We start from the raw sequence: 15,868 nt of genomic DNA on the forward strand, positions 1-15,868 counted from the left end.
GATACGATGAAAGAAAGAAGCAATGAAAGAGTTAATAAGTGGTAGCCGGAAAGGGAAGCTGATATCAATCGCGATGAAGGAAAGGAGGGATCACCCACCCCTTACCAGCTCCTCTTCCCCCCCCCCAACCTCGAAAATACCTACGCCAAGTGACATTGGTAAACAAAAGGTGTTCTGCTTCTAATCCGAAAACCAATCCAACTTTTTCTCCCACTAGTCATGCACGCGCGCGCGCGCGCACACGCACAGTAAGGAGACCATCTTTGCGCGCGCGCGCACACACGCACGCACAGTAAAGAGACAATTATGACCTGAGAGACGGCGAGCGAGATAAGGGATTCCAGCCAAGTAGAATTGAAAGACTCGATCGTCTTACCTTGGTGGAAAAAGAGTTGTGTAGGGCACTGTAGGGGATTGAGGCCGCTGGTCGATGAGTCTTTGTCTCCTGAAGGCGCTGAGTCGTCAGTTTTACCATAATGCACCTTGAAACACCATCTCCTCCTCCTCCTCATCCTTATCGTTTCTTTCCTCCAGTCTCTTGTTTGTGCTTATCTTTTTTTTTTTTTTCTCTCCCGGGTGTCCCTTATTAGGAAAACAATGGACCAACCTTGTATCCATAAATAGCTCTCCTTTATTTATATACGAGGTTAATTGGTGTGTAGACTCTTCAGTTTAAATTTATTTATTCTTTCTTTTTCTTCATCCTCCTCTATCTTCTTTCAGCTGCTTTCTCATCCTCCTCTCCGTGTTCTTAATCCTGCTCCTTGTCCTGTTCCCTCATCTTCATCATGGCAACTATTTCCTCCTCCTTTTCTTCTGACTTTCTCACTTCCTTTTACACTTATCCTCCTCCTCTTTATTCTTCACATTCTCTTACCCCTCGCCCTCTTCCCTCACTTGTATAACGTAACCATTTCCTCCTTCTTATCCTCTTCCGCCTCTTAAGTTCTTCACTTCCTTTCTCTTCCTGCTTCTCTTCACCAACGCTCCCTCCTCCACAGCACAACACTAAGGAAACACACTCCTTTCTTTTTCTTTTCTCGCTCACTTCATCAGTCTCTCCTTCTTCCGTTTTCCTCAGAGCATCGAACTCCTTCTGCAGCCTTGACCTTGAGATCCCAGAGGTCCTTATCGGTAAACTATTCGTCCTCTCGCCCGGATTGTTTTTAAAGGCCACAGAAATTTCTACTCTCGTTCTTATTCCTGGTGATTAGAAATATAGAAAAATACCGTTTACCTAATGAATCTGGGTCTTGTTTTTTTTTTTTTTTTTTTCATTAAGGGTTTTTTTTTTTTATTAAGAGGGGGAAACAGGCAGAGTATAACATAAAAGGCCTGTTTAGTTGCCTGTCTAGTTTTACCTGAGTTTTGATCCGCTGAAGTTATTAAATTCTGGAGCTGATTTCTTTAAACTAGCCTGTCAGTTGTTCCACTTAGTGATTACTTTTTTTTTTTACGAAACCGTTTCCAGGTATTATAATTGTGCCTTACAGTGGACCTTTATCAGAAGTTCCCAAGAGGCCACCAAGATTCTGCAGGTTATGCTATCATTGTAATCACGGGAGCGCCCTTGAAATCATAAATGTATTCTGAATAGTGATAGAAAAAGGAAATATAGGAAATGTACAATGAAAAATATATGTAAAAGGCGGAGGCGGGATGGGACGGGGGGGGGAGGGGATGTGGGGCGTAGCGGTGATGTTGAAAAGGCCAAGGTGACTAAGGAAGGTGATCAGAACGAATGGTGCACAAAGCCTCGGAGTCTCACTAAAGTCGGTGTTAAATTCGAGTCATTTCCTCGCCATTACGGAGTCGATCGGCAGAGATGGCGAACAAATTTACCAACCAATAGGGTATGATTCTCTCTCTCTCTCTCTCTCTCTCTCTCTCTCTCTCTCTCTCTCTCTCTCTCTCTCTTCTCTCTTCTCTCTCTCTAACAAAATTCCAGATTCCTTCAAAATAGTGACGATGCATTCCCAGATTCTCTCATTCCAGAATGGCACGCAAGATTGGCACTTGTCTCCACCGCAAACAGAGGCATCCGAAGTTGGCACTGTCCCTCTGCTGTAAAAAACCCTCAAGCACTGCGCCTCTACCACAAATAAGACCAGATTCCCTCAATACTGTGACACCACAAACAAGACGCGAGATTCTTTTAACCCCCTTCAGTAATGGAACATAATTTTACCATGAGTTTGGGTGGGATTAGACGATTTTATCTACACTACGGGGGATCTATGCAAGTTAAGACTAATGGCCAGAGTCTTCAGTATTTTAATCACGATATAAATTTCTGAAACTGTATAAAATCACAAAGTAAGCAGAATATATTATGGAAACGTGTCATGGTACTGTAGAGGTTAATTGTAAGTGCCACGCGAGACTGACACTGCACCCTAAATCACAAGCAAGACTCGATGCTGTCAATATTATGGCACGCAAAGAATGGCACTCCACCTCCACATTATACCACGAAAAGATCCTCTCAAGTCAATCCCTACAGCAGCACGGAAGCTTGGCACTACACCCATCATAAACAAGACACTCACTGCCACATTCGTATACATTTATTTCCGGGTTCAGTTCCGGTATTAATTATGAAGCTGACACGGATAGCAGGATTCTGTTGCGCCCATCAGCACTCCCGGAGGCGGAATAGAATAACTATATATATTTTATGGTACGGTGTGGTATATATGCTTTTTTGGGATGTATGTTCTATCATTATCACTCTCTCTCTCTCTCTCTCTCTCTCTCTCTCTCATCGATTAATAAATATGAAGTGCTAATCAGGGCATCCTCAAAATACCACTCCATTATTTTAAATTAATCCTCTTCCCTTTTCTAAATCCCTTCCAATCCTACCCCTTCTCCCCCATTCCACCACCCCCACCACCACCACCACCTCATTATCACCTGTGCAAACTTAGATCGTCACTACTCACTATTCTTCTACTCTCTCTCCTCTTCTCCCTTCTTCCTGTTTTCTTCCTTTCATTATTCTCTCCTTCCTGCTCTCACTCACTTTTATTCTTATCTTCCTTTCCCGTCTTTTCTTCGTCTCTCCTCTTTGTTTCCTCCTTCCTTCCTTCCTTTCTTCCTTCCTTCTCTCCTTTCATTCCCCTCTTCCTTTATTCCTCTTTCCTCTGCTAAGACTCGCATTTCCGTAGCCAAAAGAAGGATTGCCATCTTAAGTGACTCTCTCTCTCTCTCTCTCTCTCTCTCTCTCTCTCTCTCTCTCTAGGTAAGGAAAAAGGAGGAGGAGAAATGAAAGGAAGAAATAAAGAAGAGGACAAATGGATATATCGCAGCAAATAAAGAAAAGAAAAAAATCAGGATGAAAAAAGAAAAAATGAAAAAAAATCAGAAAAACATCAAAGAAACCAAAAAAAAAATTAACGAAAGAACGAAACCAAAAGAAACGATATAAAATAGAGTAAAGGAAAGGGAAAAAAGGGAGGAGGAGATTTCCGGGTTATCGGTCTTCTCAGGGGCGTCAGAAGGCAGGCCAATTAGTGCCACCAGTGTGAAAGGTTTATGAGCAAAAGTGGCACGTGGGAGTGGTTGTGGGGAGTCCTACGCGAGTCCTTCTGTGTGTGTGTGAGAGAGAGAGAGAGACACCCACCAGTTTGACCTCCAACACTAACACGAAAATTCGGAAAACACTCCAAGGATTTCCGTCTCTTCCTATTCACAGAGGGGGAGAGAGAGAGAGAGAGAGAGCTGAGGCTGAAAGGCGAGATAAGGTGCACCCTTCCCAATTCTGCTGCTGACGGCTTGTGGATCTCTCTCTCTCTCTCTCTCTCTCTCTCTCTCTCTCTCTCTCTCTCAGAGAGAAAGAGAGACTCGAACCGATAGAAAACCCAAAAATATCGTCGAATCGAGGCATAATATTTGTTTATTCGACGTGTGTGTGTGTGTGTGTGTGTGTGTGTGTGTTATTCCCAGCCAGAAGCCTCCATCGCAAAACATATTCAATGGAGGATGGAGAGGAAAGAGGAGTGTGTGCAGTAAACTAGGAAGTGAAGTGAAGAGAGGTAAAGGGAGAGATGACTTATGCATATATGGAAAAGTAAAAAATTGTGTATGTATGAGGGAGTTTTTTTTTTTATGACAAATAAGGTGAGAAAAAGATATGAGAACAGGAAAACAGGAGGAGATATACAAACAAAATTACGTGTGTGTGTGTGTGTGTGTGTGTGTGTGTGTGTGTGTGTGTCCGATTGCCCAGGTGTGTGGAGGGCAGCGTCGGAACAAGTGAGTGGTAATTGAGGTGTTTCAAGAGGGCGGGGACAGGTAGGAGAAACTTACCTGTCTCTTGCACCTGCCAATCACGCCCACCTGCTTGACCTGTTCCCAGCCTGCACCATCTCTGACTCTCTCTCTCTCTCTCTCTCTCTCTCTCTCTCTCTCTCTCTCTCTCTCTCTCTCTCTCTCTCTCTCTCTCTCTCTCTCTCTCTCTCTCTCTCTCTCTCTCTCTCACTTCACACTCTTATCATCCTCAGGAACCACCGGAGTGAGTGAGCCAATTACCGCTAGAGGGCCTTGGTTCACTGGGAGAGGTTAGTCGGTTCGTCCGGTTCGCCCTCTCATGCCTCTGTGCCGCGATCCAAGATGACCCTTCCCTGGAGGAGGAGGAAGAGGAGGAGAATGGGGGGTCATGTTGAGTGTGAGGCGATTTTGAGGACAAGGAAAGTGAATTGAGGAGGTGAAGGAGGAGGAGGAGGAGGAGGAGGAGGAGGAGCAGAAGAAGGAAGAGCAGGAGTAGGTTGAGGAGAGGAGGAAAGAGGTGAACGTTCGAGGTAAGAGGGAGGAAAGGTATGAGGGTAATAAGGATATTTGTGTGTGTCGCGCATGACTCGCGGCACACACGGCGAATATACTACACACACTATGCAAAGCCTGGTAATTACCGCGGCGTTTGGTCCTCTGCTGCCTCCACGCCTCCGCCCTGCGTGCGAGGCGTTAAGTATATTAGCTTAAAGGGAGGGAAACTATGGTGGTAAAGGAGGGAATGGCTTGATTTCCCTTTTCAAGACACTGTTCTAACTTGCTTTTCCTTATCAAGGGATTGCTAACTTAATCAACTTGCATAGTAGTGTGTTGTTAGAGTAGGCCTGTGTGTGTGTGTGTGTGTGTGTGTGTGTGTGTGTGTGTGTGTGTGTGTGTTCACGAAGGAAAAACAGGCAGGAGAACCCGACTAGTCATTTGTGTGGCCTTGAAAAATTGTCCTGATGAGAGAGACCAAAGCTCTTCAGAATACAGGGTCTGTATATGACATCCAGGAAGTTGATCCTGCTTCTAGGGACGCTTCTGCAGCAGACAACCGTGAGTGGAGGAGACGCAAAGCCCGAGGTAAGAGCAGGCTGATCGATGCCGCGGAGATATGCTAGGAATGGGCTGAGTGTTCGCTTTGAGGCTTGTTCGAGGAAGCGCCACAGGAGAGGAGGCAGCAAGTGGGGAGATGCAACGTCGATTTCGCTTTGTGCTTTAATGCTGATTGAGATAACACTGATTTGATTGTGCTTATTTGTGTGTCTTCCTCGTGCTTAATCTCGTTTTGCTTACTGGTTGGAATTTACGTATCTAAACACACACACACACACACACACACACACACACACACACACACACACACACACACACACGCCTACTCCAACAACACACGCCACACGTCGCCTCACTAATAGTACTTGTCGACCCGGATGACCCAGTTTCCCGAATTTTACTCATTTACATATCCACCCTCCCCTCTCTCTCTCTCTCTCTCTCTCTCTCTCTCTCTCTCTCTCTCTCTCTCTCTCTCTCTCTCTCTCTCTCTCTCTCCGTAGTAATCCAGTAGAGAAATGGAAGAAGAGATGAGAGGTTAATGGGTGAGATTTGGAAGTGGAGAGAGTATAGGAGTGGATAAGAAGTGAGTGTGGACTATTTGTGGAAGACGATACAGCGATAGGTGAAAGGTGGATGTGTGTGTGAGAGAAAGAGAGAGAGAGAGAGAGACTGCAGTGATGTTTATATGCATGCGTGTGGAGTATAAACGAGATAAAACCGTCAACATAAGGGTGACCGAAATGAAAGTGTTATGAGCAGGGTGAGTTTAATATGACATGGTAGGAGGTGGCAGGGAATGGCAGGGGAATGGTGGAGGGTGACAAGGTGATAGGGATGGTAGAAGAATGGTAGATAGAGGATGACAAGGGAATGAAAGGGAGGCGACAGAGGATGGTAGGGAAAGGTAAAGATATAAAAAGGAATGACAGAGGATGGTAGGAGACGGCACAGGATGGGATGAGAGGAAGACAATTTGCATGGGATAAGGTATTCACACACACACACACACACACACACACACACACACACACACACACACACACACACACACACAAACTTGTAACGACTAAGAAATATCTGAGTTTGCTGTGTGCGTGCGTGTGTTTGTGCTTGCATAACTGCGTGTGTGTATATATGCAGCTGGAGATGGAATAAAAACACGCTGGAATACGCGCTGCTCGTGAATACCGGACACAAAAAGAAGGTCGTTCCACACACAAGACATGCTGCAAACTCCACGGTTTTACTATGCAAGAATTTCACTGCATTCCAACCTCACCACCACCACCACCACCACCACAACCACTGCCTCTACTATAACTTCTTACAATTTCTTATCTTCTTCTTCCACTCCACTCTACCTTCTGTATCTACTCCCATTACCCATAGTTTATCTCCTTCTGCATATCCATTTCTATAGATTTTTTTTCGTTTTTCTCCTTTTCCTCCTCCTCCTCATCCACTTTCCTCCTTCTCCCATCCCTTCTTTTCCCTATTTCCGCTCCTTCTCTTCTGTTTCTCTCCTTTCTCTTCCTCCACCTACTTTTCCAACGAACCCCTTCCCTCGTATATTCCTATTCCAACTAAACCATATAACCTTTCTCCTTCCTCCTCCTCCTCCTCCTCCTTGCCTTATGTACACATTACTTTTCCATCTGAGCATCGTACCTTTTATCCTCCTCCTCCTCCTCCTCCTCCTCCGCCAACACTTCAAGAGAACCAAAGTGCTGCAGGAGGAGAGCCGTTGACCGCACCTCTTCACCCCAAGCACAACAATCGTCAGTAGAGGAAGAGTTACATCACCATACAGCGGAACACTACACTCCTGACGGTGGCGGCGGTGGTGGTGGTGGCAGTTGGTAGTGGTGGTGGTGGTGGTGAATGGGTAGAATTTATGGTGTTATCTATTGGGTTGGTTCTAGTGGTGATGCTATTAGGAGGAGGAAGGGTAACGATTGTACGTATGCATATGTAGTTGTATGTTAGGGTGTGCGCTAGTGGTATTTGTATTGGTGGTTGTAGGTGGTGGTGGTGATAGGGGAGGCTAGTGGTGACCTGTATAGCAGTGGTTGTAGACTGGTAGCGACAGATGGAGCAGTGAAAGGTAAAGGTTAGGAGTGTAGGGAGTGTTATGAGACAGGCAGTGTTTTGGAAATGGAAGATTGAAAACTGACAAACAAGCATGAGACAATAACAAGTGAGAGAAAACGAACAAAAAAAAAATGTTGACGGGACAGAGAGAGAGAGAGAGAGAGAGAGAGAGAGAGAGAGTATTGCTAAGAGGTCAGCTTCACTCTTTTCAATACGGTCATTGCACAACTATCTTTTCTCTCCTCTTCCTCCTCCTCTTCCTTCATTTCTTCAATTTCCTTTTTTGCTTCTTCTTTTCTTCCTCTTCTCCTTCCTCTTCCCCCTCCTCCTCATTTCCTCGTCCCTTCGTATCTCATGACAACGGGAGGAAAAATACCGCTGCTAAGTTTTTCAAAAAACATTCGATAGAGTCTGCCTGGTTCTCTCTCTCTCTCTCTCTCTCTCTCTCTCTCTCTCTCTCTCTCTCTCTCTCTCTCTCTCTCTCTCTCTCTCTCTCTCTCTCTCTCTCTCTGTATATTTGATAAGCTGTCCTGAAGTTTCCTCGTCTCGAAAACTTGCCAGCATTATTAATTTTAAAGATGTGTGTAGGAAATGAATAACAAGGTTTGCATATTACCTTCGTGTGAATAGACATTTCTTCTTGTCTCATTATTCATCACTAGTGTTCAATCAGTTTATCTCTTATTTGGGGGGTTTGTTTTAGGCGTCAGATAAAGGAAGCATACATACATACATACATACATAAGGTACACACATTAATGGTTCAAAGGAGTACTCGATTTTTATTCTTACTTATTCCCCATATCAAGAAAAGGAGACAAAACTTACTTATCCTCCACATTTCTATCTTCCCCATCATCTCATCCTCTCTATACACACCTTACTTCCCATCCTTCCTACCTTCTTTCTCTATCCATCCTTCAAATTCTCCCTTCAAATCTTCACTTCCGTTTCTCAAGAAGGCGGCAAAAAGAAAGACGGAATAGATAGGAAAAAATTCTCTTCCATCATGACCTCCTACACTGAACAGCTGACTCTTTCTATGATCGCCCTGACCTGACCTGACCCAATCCCCCGCCGCCACGTGCTTTCCGCGGCAGCTGCTTTCCGCCACAATCAGTACATCCGTGCCTGTGTGTGTGTGTGTGTGTGTGTGTGTGTGTGTGTGTGTGTGTGTGTGTGTGTGTGTGTGTGTGTGTTCGTCTGCGAGACCCAGCACACAATTTCCGCTTCCGTCACGTAAACTGGAGGGTTGGGGGAAGAGGAGAAGGAGAAGGAGGAGGAGGAGGAGGAGGAGGAGGAGGAGGAGGAGGAGAAGGAGAAGGAGGAAGAGGACTATAGGTTTCTTTCCCAGTCCCAAGGTTGGCATTACTGGTTGTCAAGTCTTCTCTTCCTCCTTCCTTTCCTCCTCCTCCTCCTCCTCCTCTTCTTTGTCTTTCATTCCTGTCACTCTTTAAATGAACAAAAACAAACAGTAAACGTCCTTAACTCATGCGTATAACACACACACACACACACACACACACACACACACACACACACACACACACACACACACACGCCCGGTAGCTCAGTGGTTAGAGGGCTGGCTTCACAAGCCAGAGGACCGGGATTCGATTCCCCGGCCGGGTGGAGATATTTGGGTGTGTCTCCTTTCACGTGTAGCCCCTGTTCACCTAGCAGTGAGTAGGTACGGGATGTAAATCGAGGAGTTGTGACCTTGTTGTCCCGGTGTGTGTTGTGTGTCTGGTCTCAGGCTTATCCGAAGATCGGAAATAATGAGCTCTGAGCTCGTTCCATAGGGTAACGTCTGGCTGTCTCTTCAGAGATTGCAGCAGATCAAACAGTGAAACACACACACACACACACACACACACACACACACACATTACTTCTTTCCATCTATGTATGTGAATGTGTAAGTGTGTTCCATCATACCCACTTGCTTCCCAATTGTACCTCCGCTCTGTGTCCCTCCTTGAGACCGACAGGGGGAGAATGTCACTGCTTCTAATCGCGTCTTGGGTGCTGGAGTGGCCTGGCGGGAAGGGCTGAGGCTGCGTTGCTTGGTGAAGGAGTAATACTGAGGCAGGCAGTGTGTGAGTGGCAAGATGACGCCCGCTAGATGGGAACGTCAGCTTGGGGGAACTTATACCCTGCACAGAGAGAGAGAGAGAGAGAGAGAGAGAGAGAGAGAGAGAGAGAGAGAGAGAGAGAGAGAGAGAGAGAGAGAGAGAGAGAGAGAGAGAGAGAGAGAGAGAGAGAGAGAGAGAGAGAGAGAGAGAGAGAGAGAGAGAGAATATTTCCTCCATTTCTTTCTTAGTTCTCCCCTTCCTCTCTCCTCCACTTCTATGTTTATGATTCAAAACTTAACCTCTTAATTTATCGCCAACTCACCACCTTGCCTCACCATGCCTCACGCCACGCCGCCACGCCCTCCACAACCTCTCAGCACTGTGGAGGCGTCAGAAAGAGAATCAAGAGTACCCTGTTACCCTCCTCCTTGCTCTCGTCCTTCTATATCTACTCCAGCCTTCGCCTTTATTATTTTGCATCTCTTTAGTCTGGACAGTGAAGCTTATCATAAGGACTCCTATGAATTGATGTTGTTTGTTCTTCCTTTGTGTTCCCAAGCGAATAACTTTCTCTCCTTTCCCTAAACATTAAAAGTTAATTATTTTATAGAATGTGCGTAATTAGTAAATTCTCATTCGTATTGTAAGTTCATTTGTTAAAATCTATGGGAATTACATTGAAATTAATTAATAAAGATAATAGTTCACAATATTCTATTTACCTATCTTGCTTTAAACTTATGATGAATACGTGTACTGCACCTAATTTACTCTCTTTTTTAGTATTTGCGTTCTTTTATCCCTCCTTTAAACTCCAGCGAGACAGACAGAACAATCAGGGCAAACAAGTGATGTGTCCATTATGTGCCTCATTATCCATCCACCTCTGAGAGCAGTAAGTTGTTCTGGCTCGGCTGAATGAGACGTGAGACTGTCTTCCCTGCCCTGCCCTGATGCGTGCCCCTCTGTGCCCTCTGCTCCCGTCAAGTGCCGCAGAACAAGAGCACACGCCCTACTTATAAGGCCTGCAGGTGCCAGGTTGGCCTACACAGGTAAACAAACATGTGGGCAGGCACGTCCCCCTTGTTTATGTTCCAAGCAATTTACAAACAATGGCTCGGTACGATTTTCGAGTGTTGTTTGTTGGCAAAATTAAGAGTTGAAGGATGAGGTCTAGTATCTCCATTAAGGCTTGCATATAATTCTGAATTGTGTGTGTGTGTGTGTGTGTGTGTGTGTGTGTGTGTGTGTGTGTGTGTGTGTGTGTGTGTGTGTGTTTTCCTCCGTGTAGTTGATACTCTCGTTAGTTTAGTATTACATCCATGAGAGAAAACAAATGCGAGGATGAAAAGAACAAAAAAATATCGAACGAACATAACAAAATTCGAGTTATTATTGATAGAAACTCTACTGAAAAATACAAGAATATATGCAAAATAAAAAATATGAAAATACAAAGGATTGCTCAGCACATGAGCTAAAAGAACAAATAACGAGACATATCGAGAGGAAAAGAACATGTATTGGAAATAAATGAAAATTTCTTCACACACACACACACACACACACACAAGGAAAAAAGTAAGAAATGGAACACAGAAAATAATGCAATGAGAGAGAGAGAGAGAGAGAGAGAGAGAGAGAGAGAGAGAGAGAGAGAGAGAGAGAGAGAGAGAGAGAGAGATTAACAGATAGATACAGATCCTCTAAACGGCCCCTCCTCCATGCCTTCCCACCCCCCACACAGAATACCAGGGACAGACTGCAGGCGATACCAAGACAATAGGAAGCGAGAGCGTGCCATTTGCATAAATTAATTACGACCGAAGCCTTTAATAAAGCCCGGCGTGATGCGGACGATCCCGATAACAGAGAGAGAGAGAGAGAGAGAGAGAGAGAGAGAGAGAGAGAGAGAGAAAATACAAAGAAAAAAAAATACACATACAAAGAAAAAAATACACATTCATTTCTCTCCATCACCCACCACCACCACCACCACCACATTTCATCACAGCAGGTTAATGGTTCGCTAATTTCTCTTCCATATCCGGCCAATTAGCGCCCCTGGAAGCCGGCCGTCAAACGCGCTAATAGGGATCGTTATGCGCTCATTTCCAGGCGCTAATCACCCTATTTCCTTAGCGCTGTGTGAAGTGCGTGGCGATTGAAGACAGGAAAGGGAAACGGTGACCTGTGCATGAGTGACTGGATGAGTGGATGGACTGTGAGTGGATGGACGGTGATGTAGAGTGCATGGATGGATAGAAAGGTGGAGTGGTGGAGGCAGACCTGGGCATGGATTGAGTGGATGGGTGAGTGAGTAGGTGCTAGAATGGATGGACAGGTAAAAAGATAATATATAGGTAGAGATGGGAGTTAAAATATAAATAGGTGAGTGGATGGATGGAGTATATAGGCAGGTAAGTAGGTAGATACATACACACAAACACTCGCACATACATACATACATAGATACACCTGCCTCGAGACACAAAACAAAGGGATTATTTTCATATTTTCTATACTACAACACTATTTTTTTTAAGAGATTTTATTCAAACTATTCCTTAATGAAAACTCTAAGTATTAATGTGGGGAAATCTTTAGAGAGCAATGAATAAGTTGATAGAAGCAAGTGGTTCGAATTTCACGGGAATCTGAAGAAGAAGAAGAAGAAAAAGAAGAGGAAAAGGAGGAAGAGGAGGAGGAGATCGAGGAGGAGGAAGGAAAGAAAAATGGGAAAAAAGGTAAAGGAAGAAAGACACTAAGAGGAAGGAAAGTGACATGGGAAGAGGATAAGTAAAGGATGTGAGGAATAAGGAAAAGGGGGAGGGCAGGAAGGATGAGGTGTATGGGTGTGAGGGAGGAGGAGGAGGAGGAGGAGGAGGAGGAGGAAACGAAACTGTATGACCTCGTGGCTTAATCTGCAGGTCGTAATGGAGAGGGACAAATGAGGCTTCCGTGGTGGTGGTGGTGGTGGTGCTGTGTTTCCCCCGTGTGTGTGTGTGTGTGTGTGTGTGTGTGTGTGTGTGTGTGTGTGTGTGTGTGTGTGTGTGTGTGTGTGTGTGTGTGTGTGTGTGTGTGTGTGTGTGTGTGTGTGTGTGTGTGTGTGAGAGAGAGAGAGAGAGAGAGGTTGATTTTTTTTTATATTGCAAATGGTGGTGGTGATAATACAATTGTAGTAGTAGTAGTAGTAGTAGTAGTAGTAGTAGTAGTAGTAGTAGTAGTAGTAGTAGTAGTAGTAGTAGTAGTAGTAGTCGTAGTAGTAGTAACAGCTGCAATTTAGTTATTATCGCCTTTATTAGGTATTAATTAACTTTATGAATAATTTTTCATAAACACGTATTGATATTTTTGAGAGAGAGAGAGAGAGAGAGAGAGAGAGAGAGAGAGAGAGAGAGCACATACGAAAGACGAGTGACAGGAGGCCTTGCGACCTATGACGAGGTCACTCGTTTACTATACTACATCTACAGAAGCTACATACTTAGTAGGAGGTAAGGATAGAACAGATGATGCAGCAGGAGGAAGAGGAGGAAGAGGAGGAGGAGGAGGAGGAGGAGGAGGAGGAGGAGGAGGAGGAGGAGGAGGAGGAGGAAGAGGAGGAGGAGGAGGAGGAGGAGGGAGTCAGGTGGAGTTAGACAGTGATCATATACCAAGGGCGACTCAATTGTACATGTCAGGAAGTAAGCCACGTAGCGCCGCCTGTGCCCCCAACGCCCCAACCCTCCTTCCCCCGCAGAGGACCCGGTAACCCAGGGCACTCCAGGACCTCACGCCGCCACGCCATCGCAGGAAGCCCCCTCTTCCTGCGACTGTGGGATGATGCAGGAACAAATATGGTCAGGCACTCGGTCACTCAGTCAGGCGAGAACGAGTAACCTCTTCTCATAGAAATACAAAGAAAGATGCAGTTACTATTTAAACATTAAGCCTATACGTGGCGGTCCCTTTGTATTTACCTATCTTGACTTTATCTATTTTAAACCTCAATCTATTTTAAATCTATTCAATCAATTTCAAACTTATTTCAACCCTCAATCTATTTAAAACCTATTTTAAACCTCAATCTACTTTAACCTCAATTCATTTTAAACCTCAATACCGATTATTTAGTCTGTTGCCTTCATCTTCATTTCTAGAACTCGTTTTTTTTTTTTTTTTCTATCCACATATTGTCACAACCATGAGCACTTTGGGGTTCGAGGGGTCTCCAAGCGCATGTGTTCGAATCCTGTCCACGGTCCGAGTGTAGGTTGGGCTTCCTCACTCGGGGCAACGGTTTCCTAACGGGTGGGCTTTGAGATAGGAGGTAACCCAAAAAGTATCCCCTTTAGCCCATAAATTCCCGTGAAAAGCCCACATTGTATAAAAAAAAAATCTATGTATTTTAAACTCCTTTTGAACTTGCGCTAACTGTCTGATTACTAAGTCTATTCCGTTCATGTACAACTTTCTATTATAACTGATTTCTTCCTCTCTCTGATTTGAGTAAGTCTATCAAGCTAGTACCCATTATTTTTTAATACTGATTTTGAACCCGTTATTTCTTACCTAATATAAAGTTTGATTTCATCCTAATATAAAGTTATATTTCATCGCATCCTGATTACTGACCCCGAGAATTTATGTACGTCATTCTTACTTTTTCTCTCACTGCCATGGCCTGTAATTTGCTGTGGATCTTCAACTATCATCACATCAGCATGAAAGTTCGAGGGAAGCACTAAGCCCCATGTAAGGAAGTGCATTGTCTTACTCGCTTATTGCCTGTGATTGTGTTAAATAATGTTTCTTTTCTTCTGTCTCTCCAGGGACACTCATTTGGTGGTGTTAAGTTACTCTTTAAGAGATCCGTCAGCACCATCTGTTTCTTTTTTCTTTAAATTTTTGTCAGTGTAACCGCTATAGCAACAAGAGACTGTTGTGTGGAGATCCAGCTCAGTGAGGGTGAGTAATGACAAGGCCACTTTAGAGATATGAGTATGGAACAGCATCATCATCAATCTATCAGCACCATCTGTTTCTTTTTCTTTAACTTTTGTCAGTGTAACAATTATAGCAACTAGAGACTGTGTGTTGTGTGATGTAGCTCAGTGAGGGGAATAATGACAAGGACACTGGGAACATTAGTAAAGAACAGTATCATCATCACCGTTATTACCTTCACCATTATTATCATTATCATCAGTGTCATCAGTGGTAAGAACAATACGCCAGTTTGGTCAAGCATATTTCTGTTGATGGCCACTGTTCTCATGGTTTATCAGTTTGTCTATCTTCTGTTTGCGTATCTATAGACCCATACACTCCTGGTACGACTCAGTTTGGTTAATTCCTCAAAACACATAAGGTCTGAATGAACGAAATATTTAGTCTTATTTAGTATCTTGGTGGTGGTGATGGTGATACTATTGTTCGTACTAATACTTTTACTCTTGTACGATGACATTTTTCTGTTACAACTAGCACAACAACAACAACAACAACAACAACAACAACAACAACAACAACAACAAAAACTTCAGCAATAACAAATCAAATCATTCACCACTACCACAACCACCACCACTACCACAAGCACGAATATCAAAGGCACCAAAACCAAACCCATCAAGTCAAGTGCCGTGCTGCGTGACCGGTGGCAGCAGGAGACACGAGGGAGATGAGAGAAACAAACACCAGAAACAACCAGGAAGCTTTCTCTGTTTACGTCTGGCCCGCTTCCCCCCGTTCCCTGCGTCTCTCCCGTCTCTGGTCCCTCGTGTCTCGTCTCCCTGCATTTCCTTCCCTCCCTCGTTCCCGCCGCGACCTCAGCATCTATTAGCGGTCCCTGTGTCACCCCGGCCGGCACTTTGTCTTGCTCCTGCTTCGTTCTGAGGTAGTTACGACGCGCCACTCTTCCTCCTTAGCTCCTACTTACTCCTCGTCTTCATCGTGCATCTTTCTCCCACATGTTTCTATCCTTCGTGTCCTCTTCTGCTACATGCGATACCTCACACGAAACCTCTCTCTCTCTCTCTCTCTCTCTCTCTCTCTCTCTCTCTCTCTCTCTCTCTCTCTCTCTTAGGGAAGTCTTGTAACGTCGTGTAGTATGTTTTCTTTTGTCACGCGTTGAAAAATGAAGTTGATATCATAGTCTTTCTTTCCCTTCACTTTCAATTTCACACTCATCTCCTTAATTCATTTCCTTCTTCCACTCACTACTCTCCGCGCCACATTGATCCCAAGGTCTTCTCGTCTTGCGTTGTTTCTCTGCAGTTTCCTCAATTTGTCATGTTCTCACGTTCTTGTGTTTCAACTGACTTTCGTTTCCTATTTACCTTCAATTTTCATCCATTTAAGAGAACATAACATTTTATATTCTCGTA

Source organism: Portunus trituberculatus, chromosome 40 (genome assembly GCF_017591435.1).
Source record: "Portunus trituberculatus isolate SZX2019 chromosome 40, ASM1759143v1, whole genome shotgun sequence".
NCBI lineage: Eukaryota > Metazoa > Arthropoda > Malacostraca > Decapoda > Portunidae > Portunus > Portunus trituberculatus.